The 12,284-nt window shown below is 33.7% G+C and overlaps 1 long non-coding RNA gene across 1 annotated transcript in view; it reads left to right on the top strand.

Moving 5' to 3' along the window:
* LOC141507147 (uncharacterized) overlaps window positions 1-12,284 on the top strand; it is an 866,305-nt gene that overhangs the window by 158,584 nt on the left and 695,437 nt on the right. The window contains exon 5 of the long non-coding RNA XR_012474087.1: window positions 7,460-7,519. This is a non-coding gene — a long non-coding RNA (uncharacterized LOC141507147). The remainder of the gene's footprint in view (window positions 1-7,459; window positions 7,520-12,284) is intronic.

Genomic DNA, 12,284 nt, shown 5'->3' with positions numbered 1-12,284 from the left:
ATATTTTTTATAAGTTCATGGACCCCTGGCTTCCTCCCTGCCTTCCTCCCCACCCCTTCCCCTACAGATTCCTGATTCATTTTAAGCTCACTCTCTGATTTCTGGGAGGTCAGTGCTTATTTTTATGTATACCTTAATAAAATACCTAGGGGAGGCTAGGTGGCGCAGTGGATAGAGCACCAGCCCTGGAGTCAGGAGTACCTGAGTTCAAATCTGGCCTCAGACACTTAATAATGACCTAGCTGTGTGGCCTTGGGCAAGCCACTTAACCCCATTGCCTTGCAAAAAGAAAACAAAAAAAATAAATAAAATACCTAAGTATTGTTTCATACTTAACTAATAGATTTTGAAACTAAATATTTAAAGAAAAAAATGTTGAAGGTCTTTTAGTTAAAGTTATTAGTCTCCATAATGCAAACCATCTAACTCGCACATGTCCTCTTATACCAGCTACCACCTTAGAATAACCGTGACTGGCTGAATGGTCCATGATTTCCCTTCCTTCCTTGATGTTCCTGATATTTTGTATTTCTCTCTGACTCATTTCACTTCTCCCAATAAGTGAGTCTGGTATAGAAAGCAGCACCCAAATAACAATTCCCAACTCCCTTTCCAGAAAGAAAGTTTTAAGGTTTCACTGGTTTCATGCCATCTCCATTTAAACAGGTGCCTTGCTTGCTTTGCTCCCTAGGAACAGCTTTATAGATTAAAATGCTGTGTCTACAGTACACAGTGGCACTATTAACATACCAGAATGAGGCCAAGGGAAAACTCATATAGGAGCTACATACCTAAGTGCAGTTAGTAAACAGAGACAGTAAGTCTCATTAAGCATAATTAAACCTAATATTGACTGTAAACTGTTACTTACCTTAAACTTCTCTGAGGAGAGTGGGGAAAGGGATTAACCTAGCAAATGGGGACATTAATTACTACCTCTTTCCCAATAAAATTACCATTGAGAAGGATTGTAGTCATAAATAAAACACAGTAGGGATTAAGAAATGTAAAATATGTAAATTAATTGTTTAAAAAGGAGGGAAGAAAAAGGTAAGTTAGTTGTCAGTGATGTCAGTACAAGCAAAATGGTGCTATGACTAATTATGATGAAAAAATGTAGGATGAATCATGGAAGTATAACCTGATGGATGAGGTTGTTTCACAGGAGTTTCTATAGGAACAGTTCAGTCTTTCATATTTAGCTTCCTTAAACTAACATAGGAGGGTTTGAGGGATTGATGGAGGGAGAAACAAGAAACAGATCTTTTTACCTTTTTTCTCCCAATTATTAATGTCCTTCATTCTTTCTAAAATTGATGATAATGACTGCTTAAGTATTGTTTGATTTCTAAGCAGGAAGGTGTATTCCTGGTTTTTGTTCAGTGGCTAGGGTTTGCAAACTAGTCTCCTGCTACTATTTAATAATTTCCTTCTTGGGTGCAATCTGAAGGGTATGTTGTGAAGGAGATAAAAATGTCAGCTAAATTTAAGATCGACTGTTAACTTTTTATATTATACTGCTGCCTGGGGGTGGGGTGGGGAAGAGGACCTGAGAATTAAGAATTTAAAGAGAAAAGCAGAAGAATGACAATTCAAGCTTATCAATCACATTTAGCATTTTTTCCTCCAAGATCCACATCATATTCATCACCAATGATCCAGTTGCACCAATTCTGGACCTTGGTATCTAACTCCATATTTAAGATTTCTTTCTGTTGGCATTTTTGCATTCCTTTTGGACTTCTGATCAGCCTGAGTCTTGCCATGTTAATTTTTTCTGTTATTCCTATTAAATCATGTAATATGATTGGTTATGCAAATGAATTGAATATGTATCTATACATTTCTTTGAATGTAGACTTTAATTTTAGAACATAAACCTTAATTTAAAATGGACTTTGAAACAAATCAAGTTTAGTCATATTAGTTTTGTAGCCTCTGTGCTAAGCTTACTTAGTAGAAATAATTGAGGGACATGAACCCACTCTCTGCTTCCCCCTGCTATAAAAATTCCCAAACTGCTGGGATGACAGAGGATGAACAAAAACAGTGAGAGTAGGAGTACTTCTATCCTCTGTTCTTCTAACAATCGTGACATTACGAAATAACCATAACAATGGCACTCTTATTAATCAGACATATTTATACAGAATTAGTGTTGGCTTCTACTCTATATTACCTTTAGTTTTACATGAACTTTTATTATCTCTGCATATCAAAAGAGACATGGTGAATGAACAAAGAAGCCCTGTTATGAGACAAGTATTATTTGACATTTTGGGAAGCTCTTATTATAGGGTTTCCTCCAAAGTAAGGATAACAGGAAGGTTGTCATTAGTTGCACTGTTGCAGACACGGTGGATTTTTAAAAACAGAAATGGATCCCGCTTTTTTCTTTTTCTTTTTTTTTTTGGTAAAGATTTATCACCTAAAACAATTAGAATTATTCTAAGACTTCCAACAGAACCACATCCTACTTAGCTCCATTTTGTTTTTAAAAAACATTTTTATATGAAAGATTGACTTAGATCATCTTAGATTTATTGTCTTCTTTCCAATTTCCTGGGCTATGTGTAGATTTCTTAATTAAAAAAAATAATTATTGTAATACTAGCAAATGCACTGAGTAGAAGCAAGTTCTAAAGGACTGTAGAACCAGGGGTCAGATATCTGCCTAGGAGATTTGCAACAATCATGAGACCTTCTACTGGACTTGTAGCAACTATGGATAGAATTTATGAATTTACTTTATTTATGAATTTACTTTATTTACTTCTAAGGTCTCTTTCAACTTTAAATCTATGATCCTCTATCATTAGTCTTTTATAATTAAGCCTTAGCATAACATCTCTTTATTTGATCATCTATGAGAGGAGAACCTCTAGGGTGTATTGGTCTGGTGTTGCCAAGGCAACTGCAGACAGGACTCAAAATTCAATAAATTTGGGTACTTTTGGACTGTGAATTAATTAAATGTTTGGCCATATATAACCAATGAATGATGTTATAAATATCCAAATGGCCCTTGGCAGAAAAAGGTTCCCCACTGCTGATAAGATATAAATCAAATAGGCTGTAATAAACTGAGCTTGTCTTTGAACTCCAGCAATGGAAATTTCCCTAATTGTGTCTTTTTCTCATTGTCATATTTTCTACTACCTATGCATAAATATGCTCCTATGTAACTTAATGGCATCTTGTGATGCCTAAGATTTTGTAGTTTGGCTTCAACATGATCACTCAATTGAGATACTCTCTCCAAAGTTACCAATGATCTCTTAATTGCTAAATCCCATGATCCTTTTTCACTTTGATCATTCTCCAGTATTTGAAACTACTGACTCCCCTTTCCTCCCAGATAATCTTTTCTTTTTGGATTTTTATCATGTTTTCTTCTCCTCTGGCCATCCCTCACTCAGTCTTTTAAAATAAATTGTAGTCCATGTCTAACCCTTTAACTCCAAATTTATCCCTAAGCAGATATGAATCTCAGCTCTATAGAACAAGCCATAGACTCTGCTGCCATATTGCCTTTTGGATGTTTTACAGTATATTTCCCATAGAGCATCTCCTGAATTCAATAAAGCCCAAATAGATCTTATCTTCGCTCTTAATTTTACCCCCTTTCCTAACTTCACCATTTTGTGGAGAACTTCCATGTTCACAAACTCAGGCTCCCAACATTGGTATTGCCCTTGACTCATCCTTTTTCTTCATTGCAGATTAAATTTAGTTGCTAAATCTTTTTGTTTCTATCTCCATAACCTATCTCTCATCCATCTCCTTCTCTCTGCTTGTCAACCACCTAATTTGGGCCTTCATCACCTTTCAAATGAACTATCTCAAGAGTCCAGGCTTATTACATATCATTCCCTTATACAGATTCTTCCGTCCAACTAATCAAGCTTTCTCTTTGTTCTTCACTCATGACATTTCATGCTTCATGTTTCTACCTTTGCACTCATTACATTTCATCTTGCTACCTAGACTATACCATATATACAGAATACATTTTAACCTTACTATATTTCTTTAGAATCCTTCACTGCCTACAAAGCTCAAGCTCAACCATGTATCTAAAGTCTTAGTCTACCCTGCAGCTGCTAATGATTCAGTCCTGCCTGTTCTCATGACTTAGTCTTAACTTTGTATTTATATGTATGTATATGTGTATGTTTATGCATATTGTTTCACCAAAACTAATGTAATCCCTATGAAGACAAGGATGATTTCATAATTGTATATGCTTAGTCATAGAAATCTCTTAATATAATACTTGTTTATTATTGATTAATGGATTGATTTTTCAGAGTGAGTTCATTTTAATCTTATAACACCTCACTTGTTTTCAGTAGCATTTCATTTAACTTATAATTTAGCTTTGGATAAAAATTCAATATTAGGTATAAAAATCAAATAGGTAATAAGGAAGTAGTTGAGACTTTATGACTCTAAGAGTTTAAAAACAACATACCTTTAAATTTCTGGAGTAAAAAATATAAATATACTAAAATTCATTTATTTGATGACAAGCATCTAATTTTTTAAGTATTAGAGACTTAATTTAAATTTTTTTACTTCTTTCCTAATTTTACCAGAGTTTTAAGCATAATTTAAGTATGAATCCCTTTAGTGATGCACAAAATTGTCCAAAGCAGTCAAAATGAACTTAATAAATATACAAGTTAATCTTATTAGGGGTTTGAAATGGTGTAAAAATAATATTAATGTTTTCCTTGAAATTAATTTAAAAAAGGAACAGAGTTCTTCCAAAGCTTAGGGTTATACTAAATAAATTGAAAAAGAAATAAGGAAACACTAATCAAAATCCAAGGCCTGTTTAGTACTGAACTGGCAAAAGAGGTCTTGTGATATGCTAAATCACATACTTGCCAGTTTGACACTCATCATGATTTCCTGTTAACTCCTTTAGGGTTCTGGTTCTGTATGATACCTGATTGGAAGAGAAAAGGATAATAAAAGAACCAATCAGTCTATTTACCTAAGTGTTTGGAGCTAAACCAAATAAAATAACAAAAAAAAGACTTCTCACTTGTCTGTTTTTATATAAAAACTTTCAAAGTTGTCAGTAAAACTTTAAAGTTAACATGTCCATATCCTATCAAAATTTTCAGCAAGATTTGATGATCTGATGGTCCCTACTGAAGGAAGTCTGAAGCTTGTCTGAAATATACATATAGAACCAGAAGGCCCTTACTGCAATGTCTAATTTTCCCCGGATGAAGCATATATTATCAGAATATGATCTTTAATTTTAATAGATGATGCAATTTGTAAATTATGCTCCTTTGATTTTGGGGATAATTTGTATGTGACTTCTAGGTTTCCTTTTGTAATCTTACTTTCTAGGTATTGCCACTTTATACTGGCTATTTATAAACTTATTCTACTAGATGGGGTGGGGTGTGACAGTCAGGAGGACCCAAATGAAAGACAATTTTTAACATGAAAGAATATAAAAGTTAATATTTGTAGACATATAGACACAACCTGAGGTCAGTGAGTAAATTTAGTTTAATTTACCTCTTATCTATACAGCACAATTTTTGTCTACCTATGGTAAAATATTATTTTGCAGAAGATTTGATTTTCTGAAAAAAAAAGATATGCTTCTTTTCTTTTCCCCTTCCCTCCCCACTTCCTCATTCCTAGTTTCCTTTAATAGTCTGTTATGGATCTGTTATCTAAAGATTTAAACTTTTCTTTACTTTAAACCTTATTAGTCTAAACTAACTCTTAGGATAGTGAATTCTTGTAATACAGGATCTGCTCCCCATTATCTCTACAATAGATTCTAAAGCTCATGAAGAATAGAGAATTTTATGGGCAATTGCCCTTGCTTCTTGCCAAAGGTTTACCTTTTGCAGTGTCTTTTAAAAAATTCTTTAGATTATAGGTAGAAAAGTCATTAAAACATTGATAGGTGCTTTCATTAGTTTGGGAAACTCTTGAACATTGAAGGTCAACACTTTCTTAAAATTTATAATATAGAGTTATATGGGGTACTAGAAAGTAAAATGACTTGCCCAGGGCCATACAACCAATATTTGTCTGAGGCTGGACTTGACTTTGAGACTAGATCTCTAACCATTGTCCCTAATTACCTTTCATTTCTTATGATATTCTTGTGCTTAATTTGTTGTGATTGTTATTGTTGTTGTTATCATTATTGTTACTGTTGTTTTGATTTTAAACTTAGCTGTTGTATAATCCAAAGAATGTACACTAGGAATCTAACTTACATTCAAAATTCTCTTCAAGAACTTCAGCATTATTTTCCCTTGCAAGAAAATGTTCCTTTTACTTAATATGTTTTTGTTTATGGATTCAGTGCTTATTACAGATTTCATCAGCCTATTAGTATGGAAGCAGACTCACCAATCTGTAGTTCTTATGATTTCCTCGGGAGCTCTTCATATGAATGGGAGTCACGCTAAAGATCTGTCAGTCCTCTAACAGAAGAGTTGTAATATTAATGATTTCATCTTCTATGAACTTTGACCAACTTCATTTTTACCTTTAAAACTCTTAGGCAGATGCTATCTATTTTTATCCAATGGTTGATCCATATTGTCTGGTCTAAGAAACCCTGTGTATCTCTCTTTTATTTAGTATCCCATAACTTGTTTCCATCTCATATATTTCAAAAGACAATTAGAGATAGAAACTTCCATAAATAAAACAATGTAATCTCTCTTTTAACTCTTTTTTTAGTCTTGTTTACCATTTGTAGTAATAATCAAAAGATGGTATCATAGATTTTATAGTTGGTATTTTTCTCTTTAAAATTAATACAAAAATATCTTTTTTGTCTTTTTAGTTTTTCGAATTATGTTGTCTTTGGATTATTTTTTGGCATACTGAATTTCTGGTTTCTGGCTTATTTGTCTCATTTCTCCTGTTCTCCTTAAATAATCTTTTTTTTGAAAGGTGAGTTTACCTGTGAGACAATTCCTTTATTTTGTTGGTTAGCCATGCACCTTCTTTTCCTATAATATCTGATATTTTTGATTCTCAACACGCATTTATCCTGGGTCTCTGATATAGTGGTTTGAATAGTTTTTTTTTTTTTACCTTTAAAACTACTCCTTTCAATCTCTGACCTCTACAACCTCAGCTTATACCTCCATTTTGTCATAGTTCTCTCTTCTAAAATTAACTATGTTATAGATATCTTTGGTTTTCCATCTCCTGGAAGAAAGGTAAACTTAATATTCATGGAGGTGTGTGTTTCTTGCTATGCATACAGTCTCTGTCAGGTCTGAGCATTAGCAAACTGTTTGTCTTAGTCCATATTAGAAACCTGAACATTTAGCAGTTATACCTGGAGACCTCGTGTGCCATTGTCAAGTAGTATGCTAGATAAGCCTGGTCATTATTGTTTACTTGCTTTGCTGATCTATTCTCTGCATATTCATTGTTTATTTTTGCTTACCAGGAAGACTGAGTTATCTGTTCTATTGGGGATTGTGACTGTCAAAGGAAGGCAGCTTAGAAGGTAAGAAAAAACTTTATGACTATTTTAATGTCTTCTTTACCCAAAATATTAAAGTATCTAGAATTACTTTGGTTCCAAGCTATTTGGAAATGGGAACATTTACTCTCTCTGGGTGAAAAGTTTCAATTTTCTTTAACTCTTCACAGATCATCTATAAATTCAGGCTACTTTTTCTCCCCCCTCCTGATATCAAAATGACTCTCTTCATATATTTTTTACACACAGGAAATTCAGTTGATTTGTTATGATATTGTTCTTGAGTTTGAAAACATTTATACCTACATGCAACTTCAGAAAGAAATCACTTTCACCTTTCTTGATCTTTTGATGTTATTTTGCCTGCTGGGTCCTAATAAATAAGGGTACCAGAAGAATCCTTCCTTAGTAAGTTATTCTCATAGACACAGAATATAGCATCTGTCAATCAGGTCTTTTAAAGTATTTGATTTTACTTTTTGTTGGAACCATGACTTCTCATATTTGTCAGATCAAAGAAGTGCCCAGTCATGTGCCATAAAGTGTTAGTCAACATAAATTGTTGCTGAAAATTCCTAGAATGTTGCTGTAAAAAGAGGGAATTGCAGAGCAAGTGTTTTTGCAGTTTTAAGGAAAACATCAAGATCTCATCTCTCTGAATTGAAAGGCACAGACATTTGTGTGGAGACACTCAAATTTGGATAAGTCCATTTTTAGTACACTGTGTGGGGAGTGACATGCGTGGAGCTCCATTAATAGCAGTGTGTGTTGTGTTCTTTTCATTTCTTCTTGTTAGTTAATTTTGTGGCTATTAAAAGTACCAGATGGATTACTGCTTTGAAAGAAAACCCCTTTGTTAGATGGAAGTGTATCAGTAATAACATCCCAGATAAAAATATACAAAATATATTTCCATCTTAGTTTGGCAAGTTACCTCAGAGGAGAAGTGGAATATGGGTCTCCATAGACCAGTGAACTTATTAAATCTCACTTGACTTAGAGATCCTTTAGTTCTCTTGTTAAAGTTCTTTTCTTTACATACTTATCCAGAGGACACTTTCTATTTGGTGATCCCTAAATGAGCTCATTTTTGAAGAGCCTTAAACTATGGTGGGGGAGAGAATAGAATAAAAACTATCAGATTTGGCAAATAATTGGATATGTGGGGTAAGGGAGTATAAAGAGCTGAGAAAGATACTGTGATAAAGAACTTAGGATAGTGAAAGGATGTTGCTATCTCTGAAAAAAAAGTTTTAAGATAGGTTATTTGGTTTCTTTCAGATTTATTGTGTTTAGGATGTTCTTGAAAAATTCATTTTGAATAAAGCTCAGGAGAGAGGCTTGGTCTGGATTTATAGATTTGGGGGTCATCTTTAGGGAGACAATAATGAGGTGTATAGTGAGAAGAAGGCCTAGTGAGAGGGCATGATGTGGATTATGAACAATAGGAGCCTGAAAAGAAACTGTCAGGCAGAAGAACAAAGAGAGAGTAGAATGAAATTTCAGAGAAGAGTTTCTATCTAGGCAGAAATAATAGTGAAAAAGGTCAAACTATAGTGTAGCAAATCCTGCAGAGGAGTCAAGAAAGATGGGTGTGTAAAGGCTGTTAGATTTGGCAATTTAAAATCACTGGTAACGCTGGAGAGAGCATGCTTTTCCAGTGGAATAATGAGTTTGAAAATCATATTTTTAGGAATTATAGAGTGGTTATTTCAAAGTGAGGGGGAGTCACATATCCATTTCTCCTTTTTCAGTGAGGCCCATCTATAAATGGGGCAAGAAGAAACAGAACAGTAAAGGAGGCATGTGTTCTGCCCCACTCACATACACTATTCATTTGCAAGGTTTCAGGAATTGATCATATTGCATGTTTCAGTTCCATATCCATTTTATGGAACCTGATAAATCTAATCAAGTCTCTTGATTCATTTGATATTGGCTGGCTCTGTAACCACAGCTCAGTGTACTTTTGAGTTATATAGTTACCAAAGAAGGCCATCTTTGCCTCATACTCTGTCCCATCTCCCTCCATTGCAGCTAATTTTTAACACTTCCTAACCATTTTTTGTCTGTTCTCTCAATCTCAGATGCCCCTTTGGTAGACTCAGAAATATCTGTTGAACATAATTCTCTGTGTGTTCACAATGATCTATGTGCATTTCTTAGCCTGTGATTATTGATGTATTCATCTATGTACATATCAGGAACTGATTATCTGCAGGGCTAAATAGAGTAAGTCCTTTTATGGAAAGGCCCCATTTTCTTGTGACCCAATTCTAGGTACAAAAAAAAAAAGTTCCAATTTGTAAATTGTGGACTTTAGTTTTAGGAATTACATATCACAGTTTCTTTCCCCATTGATTTTAGCTTAAATGTCTGGATGTCATATTCAGTATCAACCATATCCATATATATATATATATCCAATTATATCCATAAACTTTGGTTAATTTCCGGGAATGTGTTTCTTCATTTGAAATAGATAAAAACAAATCTATAATATTATCAGAATATTTCCTCTAATCCTTGCCCATCCTATATGACCTGGTCTATATCTCCCCCTCCCTGTCCCCCACCCCCACACCCTCCTGCCCCCCAATGAGCTTTGCCTCAAGAATCTGCCTTCTTTACTGGGGCTTTACTTATTTTCTCTTGACACAGTGAGGAAACCAGTGAACCTATGGGCTGTCCATCAATTTTCACACATGTGACCAATTCATTTTATTTTTCCCTTATGCATCTCTTTGATAATATTCTACATAAACTTCTTTCAATTCCTGTCTGTTTTTGTTCATCTATCTTTTTCCCTTTGAGTCATTCTCAATTTCAGTTGTTCAGAGATTGCATTGTTCAATAACTTGTATTAGCTATATAATGACCTGAGGATTATTGATATTAAAGAAATGGAACTTTGTTTCTAGGAGAAACTTGGGGTCATTAATAGAACTTTTCAATTTTCCAAAGACAATTTAGCCTATTCCCCTCCTGTTCAATTTTGGATCTAGTTCATCATGTATTTGCTATTTCTATCCAGGATTAACTAGTTACTTATTTTGTATATATACATATACACATATTGTACAGACATCTTGAGAACTGCAGTTAACTGTTTCTACCATATGTAATTTATATTTTTATATTATACATTTTTGAATTGAGGATTTTTTCTATATTCATATTCCTTTACCATACCAGTAACACATTCAGAATAGAGTAAGCATTCCTTCTAGAAAAAATACACATATATAACTGTTGAAACAGACATCTTATTAGAGAGTTCTTCTCAATATACATTTATGAATCTACCAAGAGTATTATAATTTTGAAGAATTTTTTAAATTTAATTTAAAAGAATATTAAGTAGGGTTGAATGTTAAGAAAGGTTAATTGTCCATGAGCTAATAATATGAAGGCAGAGGGGAAAGAGTTTTAAGAAAAGATGACCTACTTCAGTAACTTGGGGAACTTGAAAATACATTGAATTGTGGTTATAGACAGACAGACAGACAGACAGATACACACACACAGACAACTACAGGTTGTCTGTTTAATTACGTACCATCATCTAGATAGTACCTGCCTACATCACTTGGTGCTTCCTATATGACTCATCAGGTCAAAATCTTTAAAATGCTTATTCTGGGGATGGATATCATCAATGCAGCAGAATCTGGAGAATTTTATAATCTATAGCAACTTTCTCCTCAACTTCAAGGCCCTGTGCTGAATCTCCTTGATAGTAGTGAGTAATTTTAGTTGAAATACCTCTTTCCATTCTTTGCCTCACTTGATTTGAATGAGCAAAGGATCATTCATAAATGTTATTTTTGTTGTGATAACAAGGAATTAGAACAGGCAATGAGGAAACAAAAACTGTTACTCTTTGCAGTTGATATGATGATATGCTTCGAGAATCCTAGTGATTCAACTAAAAAAACTACTTTAGCAAAGTTGTAGGATTCTCGAAGCATATCATCATATCAACAGCAAAGAGTAACATATTAAAAAGGTTGGGAACAAACAAAATAAATGCACTTAAGATTAGAAGAAAAGCAGGAAACTGGAGAAAATTTTTATAGTAAGTTTTTCTGATAAAGGCCTCATTTCTGATGAGAATAAGATTCAAGCATTACCTGCCACTTCATCCCCTTATTTTTCCCTCTACTATAAAAGCTATTCCTTTTGTGCCTCTTTTATATAAGATAATTTTTCCTGTTCTCTCTTTCTCTTCCCCTTTTCCCCAAAGCATCCTTCTCTATATCCCTTGATTTTAGTGTTTTGAAATCATGCCATAATAGTCAATTTAGACCTGTGCCCTATGACTATATAGCCTCCTTCTAACTGCCCTAATAATGATAAAGTTCTTAGGGATTACAAGTATCATCCTAAATTAGAATGTAAAATTTAACTATTGAATCTCTTATGATTTCTCTTTCATTTTACATTTTTATGCTTCGTTTGAGTGTTATATTTGAAAGCAAAATTTTTCATTAAGCTGTTTTTTAAATCAAGAATGCTTGAAAATCCTCTATTTCATTAAATATCCATTTTTCCCCCTTAAAGGATAACATTCAGTTTTGCTGGGTAGTTGATGTTTGGTTGTAATCCTAGTTCCTTTGACATTTGGAATATCATATTCCAAACTCTGGTCCTTTAATGTGGAATTTTCTAAAGCTTGTGTGATTTTAACTGTGACTCTACTATATTTGAATTGTTTCTTTCTGAATGCTTGCAATATTTTCTCCTTGACCTGGGAGCTCTAGACTTTGACTATAATATCCATGGGAAT

Source organism: Macrotis lagotis, chromosome 1 (genome assembly GCF_037893015.1).
Source record: "Macrotis lagotis isolate mMagLag1 chromosome 1, bilby.v1.9.chrom.fasta, whole genome shotgun sequence".
NCBI classification, from domain to species: domain Eukaryota; kingdom Metazoa; phylum Chordata; class Mammalia; order Peramelemorphia; family Peramelidae; genus Macrotis; species Macrotis lagotis.
Note: the sequence above shows the minus strand (reverse complement) of the source record. Positions and strands in the feature narration are given on the sequence as shown.